We start from the raw sequence: 11081 nt of genomic DNA, 5'->3' as shown, positions 1-11081 counted from the left end.
AAGTAGGGGGGTGAAATTACACTGTAAAAAAATTTGGGTCCAGAATTTTACAGAAAAGTAGTGATTTGGTCCAGCTGAAAAAGGTTAAAAATTAGCACTTCGGAAGCTGTCAAAAGATTTCAAGACACCCTAAACACAAAATTGTCCATATTTTGAGTTAGAGGCGATGAAGTTTTCTATAATTTTGATATAATTTGTCCCAAAAGTAGTACAACACACTGTAAAAATTTCATTGAGAAAGCGCAGGTGGGAATTTTTTAATTTTCATTTATGTTCTAAAAGAAATGCACTACGAATTAATTGTGTTCTCGGACCTAAGAGGTGAAGTCTGTAAATATAGAATCTGTACTTTGGCATCTTCCCTAAATGATTTGGTGGTGTCAATTTGTCAAATAGCATGAAACTAAAGGATTTAAACTTTTATTTAATAGAATATCTGCAAAAATGACCAATTTTGGCATTTTATCGTCAAAATAGGCATTTCAAGGCTTTTTCAATACTGATGCATACATGGCATCCTGACTTTCTATCTGACAGGCTTTCATGTGTCAATACTTGTGTTTCTATGCCTTTATCTAGTTCTTTTACTTGTTTTTGAACTCAGAATCTACAGAAAAGAAGATTATCTCAGACAATATGTACAAAATGTGTTGTATAAATGACCCTTGTCTAACGCCCTGTTTGGATGAAGTCAAAAGTGGGGTTCTTGGTACATAAAATTTGAAGTCCACAATAAAGACCTCACTAAATTTGTATCAAAAGCACTTTACAATGTCTATTGTACCTGTTCCATCTCACATAATATCTTTCTTTTCTTCTGTAGGATAGCAAGTGGTTTAAATATAAGCCTGTTGAGACTAAAATTACAATCAAGTTTTTCATTAAAAAGGCAAAAATCTTTGTATCAGACCATACTGTCTGTAAGAAAAGTTAATTGCAAGAGCCTTTTTGTGCTCAGATTTGTTGTATCATATCACATGAGTATAGAAATGATAAAAAAGACACAATTTTTTATTTCTTATAGCCTCAATATGCATTTTTTAATGTAAATATGTGGCACGGCCTAAATTGACCCTTATTTTTTTCCAGTCTTACTTGGCTTAAGACCCTTTTAAACTAATATGATATGTTATTTGTGACTTTTCTTTCCATTTAAAGTACATTCAATACATATGTAAGGATTATTTATAACCAAAAAGCTTCACAAATTTAAAATTGCTGGAAAATATTACATCTTCATGTAAGGCCCCCTTTCATTGAAAAACCTCAATGTTTAGGCCCAGGCTGATATAAATTTGACTTTTGAATAATTATGCTAACTCTGATAAATCAAATGAGTACTCTATTGCTTTTAGTACATAATAAATGATATATTAGGGCATTTAAAAAGTATTTTTTTGCAATATTTTAATTTTCAAAGCCCAAAATGTTGATAGTTGAAATTATTCAATTTTAACGTCAAAATTTAACACGCAAAGATGAGTATAGAATTTAACATATTGTCTATAATATATATCCTATTGTTACGAAACTTTGCAAGTAGTGTTATAATTTATTAAGCTTTGGTCATACCAAGTTTTTTTAAGATTTGTCAACTCTTTCTATCCTATTAAATAGGTCCGAGACCACAATTGTCGTCCCTTGATTTTCGTTGTTCACGAATATAGTCCCTAGTGTTAACAGTGGGTTACTTGCCAATAATTTTTATACCTCTTCCAAATTTATTTCTCCATGTTTAATGCCTCAAATTGTAAGTAGGGGGGTGAAATTACACTGTAAAAAAATTTGGGTCCAGAATTTTACAGAAAAGTAGTGATTTGGTCCAGCTGAAAAAGGTTAAAAATTAGCACTTCGGAAGCTGTCAAAAGATTTCAAGACACCCTAAACACAAAATTGTCCATATTTTGAGTTAGAGGCGATGAAGTTTTCTATAATTTTGATATAATTTGTCCCAAAAGTAGTACAACACACTGTAAAAATTTCATTGAGAAAGCGCAGGTGGGAATTTTTTAATTTTCATTTATGTTCTAAAAGAAATGCACTACGAATTAATTGTGTTCTCGGACCATTTACCTTACTTTCCGTTTTATGGATATAGTATACAATACCAAAAAAAAAAAACAAATAATAATTACTCATAAAAGTTAAATACTAAAATGGTATGAAATAATTAAGGTTCATCATAACAAATGGACAAATATGGCCGTATTTTCACCTCTAAACTTTCAAACTTTCAAACTTTATTAATCAAACTCAGACGCAGTAACTGCGCTACAGGAGCATCACATGTGTATAGTATATTATAATAAGATGACAGAATGAGTATAGAAATTATCTTACATGTATATATTTAACTATATGATTTCAAGTTATTTGAACTTATACAAATGTATTACATATACAAAGTAAATATAGGTAGTAGCATTACCGTATATATATATATTATAATTATTAACACATATTTCAAAGGTAATACACAAGTTCATCATGTTCATGCTTCAACTTTGTTTTGAGTGAAACTAAACTACTCAGTGTACAGACTTACCTGTAAAGTTTGGAAAGTTTTAAGGCCTGGCATCCACTAGCCTGGGATCCGGCCCAATCTAGCTGCGCGTCGTAAGGGCCAGGTGGGGAACAAATACCATGTGATCGATTCAGTGCCAGTTGACTCTGAATCTAAAGTGAGGCTGAATAAATATTTGCATAAATTTTGATGTTTGATGTAAACCAGCACAATTGGAATCCAATTGACACCTTGGACATGTGAAATCTTAAACTTTTAACTTTCTCACCAGGCGATTGCTGATAAGAATTAACCCTTTTCTGCTTACTAATTATCATCATACTACTAATTAGATATGATAACACTATACATCAATTCATAAAGAAAAATAATTACAGTCTAATTTTTACTAATTGATGTTAAAAAAGAATTGATTGGATACAGATGTAAAACAAACATTGAGGACAAAATTAGTATTAACCATCCACTAGATATATAAAAGTTAAATGTATTTTGTGCTTCTAAAAGATAAAATCGTTTTTGGATTTTGATGGGCATTTTTTTTCCTTCCTGCAGAAGATGTAAAAATAAACAAACACCTGAATTACTTTGATACTGTCCACTCAGATAAACTCTTTAACTCACCTATAAATGTGTAGATATCTATTGTCCATGCCAGACAATCAAAACAAGACAAACCAGTTCTTACCTGAGATGGAACATCTCAAAGTTATATCCCAACTTTGTTTATTTTTATACCTTCTCAGGATGGAAAAAAAATGCCCAGTAAAATCCAAGAAAGATTTCATCTTTCTGATATGCAAAATACATCTAACTTTTATATATCTAGTGGATGCTAGGCCTTTAAACTTTCCAAACTGCATAGGTAAGTCTGCACACAGAGTAATTTTTTAGTTGAAAATACGGCCATATTTGTCCATTTGTTATGATGAACCTTAATAGAAATATAATAATTATTTTTTATAAACATTTGTTTTGTAGGATGCAAGAATTTATTTAGATTTAATTTTTATGTTTCCTTTACAAATGAATATTTAAAAATACCAAAGCAGAGTATATTGTCATATCCTGATTTCAATCATTGTTAGTTTTTTTCAGAAACATAAATACAGAATATATTTCGTATATATTTCTTTGATTCCGATTGAATTAAATACTTTTGATAAGAATATTATCTTTCTGTTTTCTGATCTAATATTAATACTTTAACCAGAATGTTCTCTCCCGTAAGTCTATGATGAAATACACAGTATCCCGTGGTTACATCTTCAAGCATAATTAGTTTACATGTTATCGAGTCAACAGACCACCTTATAATTGACCCAGATACACACAGTGTACAGCGGTCCTTTTAAAACAAATATAATTGCGTCGTCAAGGGACATCAAGGGACCATATCAAAGACGTAGATAACAACCTGTTAAGACCTGTATAAATGATTGAAAAATTTCGAGACCTTCCGAGAATTTTATTCTGACTTCCGGCCGAGAGATATCGAGTGGCCCATAGACACATCCAAAACTCGCCAATATATAAGCATGAACCCCTCAGGGGGTTCATGCAAAAATTTGTGGATGAAAACACCACCGGGAACACAAGGAAAGATAACAGACGAGAGAATAAGCATATAATATATATGAACTGTATTTAATCTTTGTACCATATATTTCTGATAGATTTTCCCACCTTTCCACATATTTTCAAGCTGGAAAATGTGACCTATTCTATCGGCACGTGCTATCACCTCTGAGATTGTCAATGTTACAACAATATCATACTTTCCTTTAAAATTCAGACTTGTGAAAATGTAATTATAAATATTGAATGCTTCTTTTTGTAACTTCATAGGGTTGTAAAATTGTTGACAGTGCACACATTTTTAGAATGAAGCGCTTCCGCACTTCATACAAAATGTACTTCGGTCAACGTGTTTACACCCCAATGAAGTTACAAAAATAAACATTCAATTCTTAAATAAAATACAATTGTACTGGACAAAAAAGACCCTTTATCGGAAGATTTATATCTCTACCATATTTTGGCAATCCATCCATTTAAATAATGTATATGTAACAACATTTTTTAGTAAGTTTGGTTCAGAGCAAGTTGAAGACAAGTCCTCTTGGTGCGGAATTGTCTCCCGCTGTGTTGAAGATCCATTGAGGGCTGCGCTTGCGCGGTTTTCAGCATTTTGGTCCGGTTGTTGTCTCTTTAAAACATTCCACGTTTCCATTCTCAATTTTTTCTACTAGGTAATTTGTATTTTAGTTGTCAAAAGTTATCCTTATATAGATATAATTATATATACTAGAACACACCCGCGAAACCGCTGACATTTAGAGCTTGGTTGAAAGTATGTAAACTGTTGTAGGAAGATTTTTGTTTACAGATTTTATGTCTGGAGAATTTCAGAAAAGGTATCAAAAGTCATAGGTACTTGGATACAGGACAATTTTTTTAAAGTTCTGTCCCTTTTCTCCAAAGTCCGTTTTTTTTTTGTTTTTTTTTTCTGTTAAATTCCATTATTTTCGCATTTCGTTATACTATGATCATACCAACTATTCCAGTCATAATTACGTTCGATAACTCTGCATGTTACTATTTTAATTAGGATTATGTAAAATTTACTGGTTACCCGATGAATGATTTAAAGAAAATTAAACAATATATTTATTTCACCTTGGTTATTTAATATCCATATTCGAGGTCTTTTTTTATAAATATAAAATAATATCGTAATAAATTTCATCGAGAACACTAATTAATCTACATTGGTATTATTATTATTTAATAAATAAATTTGGTGCATTTACTGTCTTCTGATTGGTTAAAATTATTAGTTTAATTTTCAATGTTGTCAATTTTTATGGCGACACGCCCACTCCGCTGACGTTGTGTATTCATACGTCAACATGTATGTACGTTGTTATTGTTAATATACATAATATAAAAAGTTCTTTGAGCTTTATTTTTGATAGAAATTTAATTATAATGAATGGCAATAATTTATTTTGAATTTATTGAACCATAAAATTAATTTTTGACTCTTCACATTGAATAATCCGCGAAGCGGATTATGTAAAATGTGAAGAGTCAAAAATTAATTTTATGGTTCAATAAATTCAAAATAAATAATAGCCATTCATTAATTATTTAGGTATTGTCAAAACTTACATCGTGATTAGGTGCCATGTTTATTTTCGATCTTTGATCAAGTTGATGTTATGACTTAATTAGTATCTCCTTTAGCTAGCTATGCCCTTGACTATCATTATAGTGACTATAACATGTCATATTTAATTGCAATGTAAACAGTGAAATTAAATTGAATTATGTGCATGTACAAAATAAGTGTCGAACATCGTCCACGTTAACTCGAATAATTCAAGCCCTTTCCGTGTCCGATTTTCTCCCACACGAGGGCTTGAACTCCTTATGATCTTTGGCCGCGTCGCCTGCTCTCTGTGAGAGAGAGCCAATCGGCGGCGATCAGGATAATGAGTCTGCGCAACTGTCTTGTAATTGTCTTACCAAACACGTGTGTTCAATTAACACAAATCCGATAATAATAAATTAACATCAATTAACATCAGTTTACATCATTTAACATCAATTAACATCCGGAACTCCTCCTTCTTTAGCTGCCAACTTAGTAAAAAATTCCAATATTGCATAGCGGTGTGAATTTTCCGGTTGACGGTCTTTATCAAGGAAGACGTTCAGGCGTTAATGTAGCCTTCGTAGATCAGCGGAATGTAACGACTGAATTATTCGGGTTACGTCCACGTTTGAAAATTATTTAGTCTCCATTTTTTTTTCAAAATTTCATAAAATAAACACCATGTAACAGCTTTATCAAAAGGAACCAATGTTTGATTCTATGCTGCTTTAAGGAAAGACAATGACTGAAAACGCGAGCATCCAACGGTTATTTGATTTTCAATGTAACAATCTTACAAAATATATTTTTACCAAGTCGTCCCACGCTGTCAATGAGGTCGCCATCTTGAAAAATAATACCAGATTTTCTGAAAATGACTGATTTTCAAATCAATTTGGAAGGGACAAGATAAAAAATTAAACTATTGCATAAACGATATTTCAAATATTTATGAATACAGTAATAAGCACATATTCTCACAATTATTCCATCTGTTTTGTTTAAATCGCAATTTAAGGTTTAACACGACAGAAAATCCAATATTTATCGGAGTTGGATGATTAACAGTGTGATCTTATCGAGGCAACAAGACAAATTTTCAAAAGCATTTGGAAGGGAGAAGACCAAAATCTAAACTTTTTCAAAAGGCATAAATATATTTCTTAATATATGAGGAATAACTATATATTCCCACACTTTTTGTATCATGAACTTAAAGTACTTTATTTTATCGATTCTTGAAAGCCCCTCTGCATTTCTATACATTTTACTTGGGCTTAATACGGGTGATGTGTGATGTCAAAGTCACGTGGTGACTGCTATAGTTGGATATGGTTTATTATGAATATATAATTTGCTATAAACTATCAATTCCAAGTGGGTTCTCCACGGCGATCACTGCTATATTAGAGAGAGTCTCTATAAACGCGAAAATACTTGTTTTGTACCCGAGTACATCTTATATGAAAATTATGTGCAAGTTTAAAACCGGAATTCTTGTATGACTTAAAAGTTTGTATGATGACGGAAACAATATCCGGACGCCTTTAGGTGTTGGACCAACATTTAAATATCCGTATCTGTTCAAACATATTTTGCAATTTTCACAGCTTTCTAAATATTTTACCTTAAGTTTAAAAGAGAGGCGAAAGATACTAGAGGGACAGTCAAACTCATAAATCGAAAATAAACTGACGACGCCATGGCTAAAAATGAAAAAGACAGACAGACAAACAATAGTATACATGACACAACATAGAAATCTAAAGAATACGCAACACGGACCCCACCAAAAACTAGGGGTGATCTCAAGTGCTCCGGAAGGGTAAGCAGATCCAGATTAAACCAATCATACCAATATTTCGGACCTAATTTCTATTTCAAAAAACAACGGCAGACATTATCTGTTAACAAAACTATGTTCATTACCGGTTAATAAGTTAAATAAAATTTTGGAGGATTGCAACACAATTTTATATAGCAGTCCTAAGTATGAAATTGTTCAAATTATTATGGCATATTGTTATTCTAAACTTTTTCCCAAAATTGATCGCCCTGAAGATCATAAAAACATTTATTAAAATAAAGTATGTCAATAAAGGTTTTGATTTTGTAAATATTGCCGGTATATTTAACGACCATTCTGTTAAAGAACAAATTCCTGGATATTTTGACAATACTGAGCTACCTCTTATTTGTTACAAGAAATCTACCCGGAAATTTGTGTTTAATTATAGTCAACTGTGTAAAGATGTTAATATCAGTGAAAATACACCTACTTCATGTAATTGTAGTACCTCCGAATATATTTATGGACCCATTTCCCATGTTATAACAGGAGATCTTAACATCGTTCAAGACCGAGAGTTAAAATCATTCCTCAGTAAAGGACCTAAATATCGTCCCCCGTCAATTATTAATTGGAATGAGTGTCGTAATATCATCCACGACTCACTCCATACTTACTGTATGAAATGGATAAAACGGGAAAAAGCTGACAAAAAATCTTTGGACTCTTTTTTTAATTCAGTAATGAAGATAGTTGATATACGTATTCAACATTTAAAAGAACATTTTACTATTAACAATAACCACAAAAAACCTATTTCTCGTATCAAACATAAACTAAAAGAACTAGCCAAGAAATTTGTTTTTGTCCCGGCCGATAAAGCTGCTAATAATATTATTATTGTTTGACGTAAATTTTACATTGAGGGTCTGAAAAAAGAAATCACCAATTCACCAACATTCCAACTGACTCCATTTTCAGAAAACGACATCTGTAACAAACATAAACTTTTAGCTACCGCTTTACAAGCAGAGCCAAATACAATGAAAGTCCCAACTATGTACTGGCTTCCGAAGCTACACAAAACACCTTACAAATATAGATTTATTTCGTCTTCAAGCCATTGTTCCACTACTAAATTGTCTATTCTTCTTACCAGCACACTTGGTACAATTAAAAACCTGATAATAAATTGTTCAAATAAGGCCTTCGAAAATAGTGGAATTAATTACATTTGGAGTGTCAAGAACTCGTTGGAAGTACTTGATAAATTGCATGCTTATATTGGTGATTTTAAATCTGTTCAAAGTTTTGATTTTTCTACCCTGTATACCACATTGCCTCACATTCTCATTAAGAAAAAATTCACACACCTAATTAAATGGGCATTTAAAAAGTCAGAATGTGAATATATATGTTCAAACTCTTTTTGTTCGCTTTGGGGATTCCGTATATCGTCAGATTATTGGAATTCCAATGGGGACTAACTGTGCACAACTTATTGCGGACCTGTTTTTGTATTGCTATGAGTTACAATTTATGACAAAAATAAGCAAAGACCCATCGAAACAACATCTGATAAACAAATTTAATAATACTTTTAGATATTTGGATGATATTTTTGCTCTCAATAATGACGACTTCAGTATGTATACTAAAGAAATTTATCCTGTTGAATTTACTTTAAATAAAGCTAATACTAACAATGACCAATGCCCTTTCCTCGATCTTGATATCTATATCACTAACGGAAAGCTGAATACTAAAATTTATGATAAAAGAGATGATTTTTCATTTCCTATCGTTAATTATCCATTTTTAGATGGTGACGTTCCCTTGTCACCATCTTACGGTGTTTATATATCTCAACTTGTACGATTCGCTCGTGTATGTAACAATGTTTTAGATTTTAACGAGAGAAATTTATGTATTACTGAAAAATTATTACACCAGGGTTTTCGATACATCACAAACTAGTCAAAACATTTACTAAATTTTATCATCGGTATAAGGACATCATTCGTAAATATAGCTCAACATGCAGACTTCTTATACGTTCAGGTATTTCACATCCAATTTTTTATGGAAATATTCTTTATAAAGCACAAAGGTGTCAGTATTCACCTCAAAAACTAACAAAACCTTTGAATAGACTTATTAAGAAGGGATATAGTTACGATACTGTGTTGTCAGGTCATTAAAGATTGCATATTTTGGCGTTAATATTTATTCACTTATAGGGTCTTTTCATCGGAACTAAACACATTTATTCAAAAACCAGTTGTTGGCATGACACGGGTTATGTTCTTCTCATATATGTTATGATGGTATGATACTAAACCCCTAACGGGAAGGATTGTGCCTGATGTTCATATGATGAAATCATAATCTTTCAGTCAGTTTAATTGAAGTCTGGAGCTGGCATGTCAGTTAACTGCTAGTAGTCTGTTGTTATTTATGTATTATTGTCATTTTGTTTATTTTCTTTGGTTACATCTTCTGACATCAGACTCGGACTTCTCTTGAACTGAATTTTAACGTGCGTATTGTTATGCGTTTACTTTTCTACATTGGCTAGAGGTATAGGGGGAGGGTTGAGATCTCACAAACATGTTTAATCCCGCCGCATTTTTGCGCCTGTCCCAAGTCAGGAGCCTCTGGCCTTTGTTAGTCTTGTATTATTTTAATTTTAGTTTCTTGTGTACAATTTGGAAATTAGTATGGCGTTCATTATCACTGAACTAGTATATATTTGTTTAGGGGCCAGTTGAAGGACGCCTCCGGGTGCGGGAATTTCTCGCTACATTGAAGACCTGTTGGTGACCTTCTGCTGTTGTGTTTTTTTTTCTATGGTCGGGTTGTTGTCTCTTTGGCACATTCCCTATTTCCATTCTCAATTTTAACTTCATAGAAACCAGGTATATCCTGAATTGTACATGTATCAGCTTTCTGCATGCCAATTTTCAACATACATTTAAAGCCTTCTAAGAAAAAAACTAACCTTCAAAAAGAGATTCTCCAAAAATAACCCCTTCATTGTTTTATACTGTGGAGCACATTAATCTTCAATTCGATGCAGATTATTAAGAGTCGTGGTTTTGATGGGGTTTACATAATAGAGAATAATGGACCAATATTTCAGAATAGTGGGCCAATACAAAAATAAGAAACAGAAAAAAATATGTCAAACAAGAATGTGTCCCAAGTACACGGATCCCTCATCCGCACTATCATTTTCTATGTTAGGTGGACCGTGAAAATGGGGAAAAAATCTCTAATTTAGCATTAAAATAAGAAAGATCATATCATGGGGAAAAAATCTCTAATTTAGCATTAAAATAAGAAAGATCATATCATAGGGAAAATGTTTACTAAGTTTAAAGTTGATTGGATTTCAACTTCATCAAAAACAACCTAGAACAAAACCTTTAACCTGAAGCAGGATAGAAGAACGGACGGACGAACAGACCAGAAAACATAATGCCCATAAATGGGGCATTAAAATTTAAAAAAAAAAAAAGAGAAAAATATGCAGAACAAGAATGTGTCCCCAGTACACGGATGCCCCGCTCGCACTATCATTTTCTATGTTCAGTGGACCGTGAAAT

This window comes from Mytilus edulis, unplaced genomic scaffold, assembly GCF_963676685.1.
Source record: "Mytilus edulis unplaced genomic scaffold, xbMytEdul2.2 SCAFFOLD_133, whole genome shotgun sequence".
NCBI classification, from domain to species: Eukaryota; Metazoa; Mollusca; class Bivalvia; order Mytilida; family Mytilidae; genus Mytilus; species Mytilus edulis.
This window is presented reverse-complemented; position numbering follows the sequence as displayed.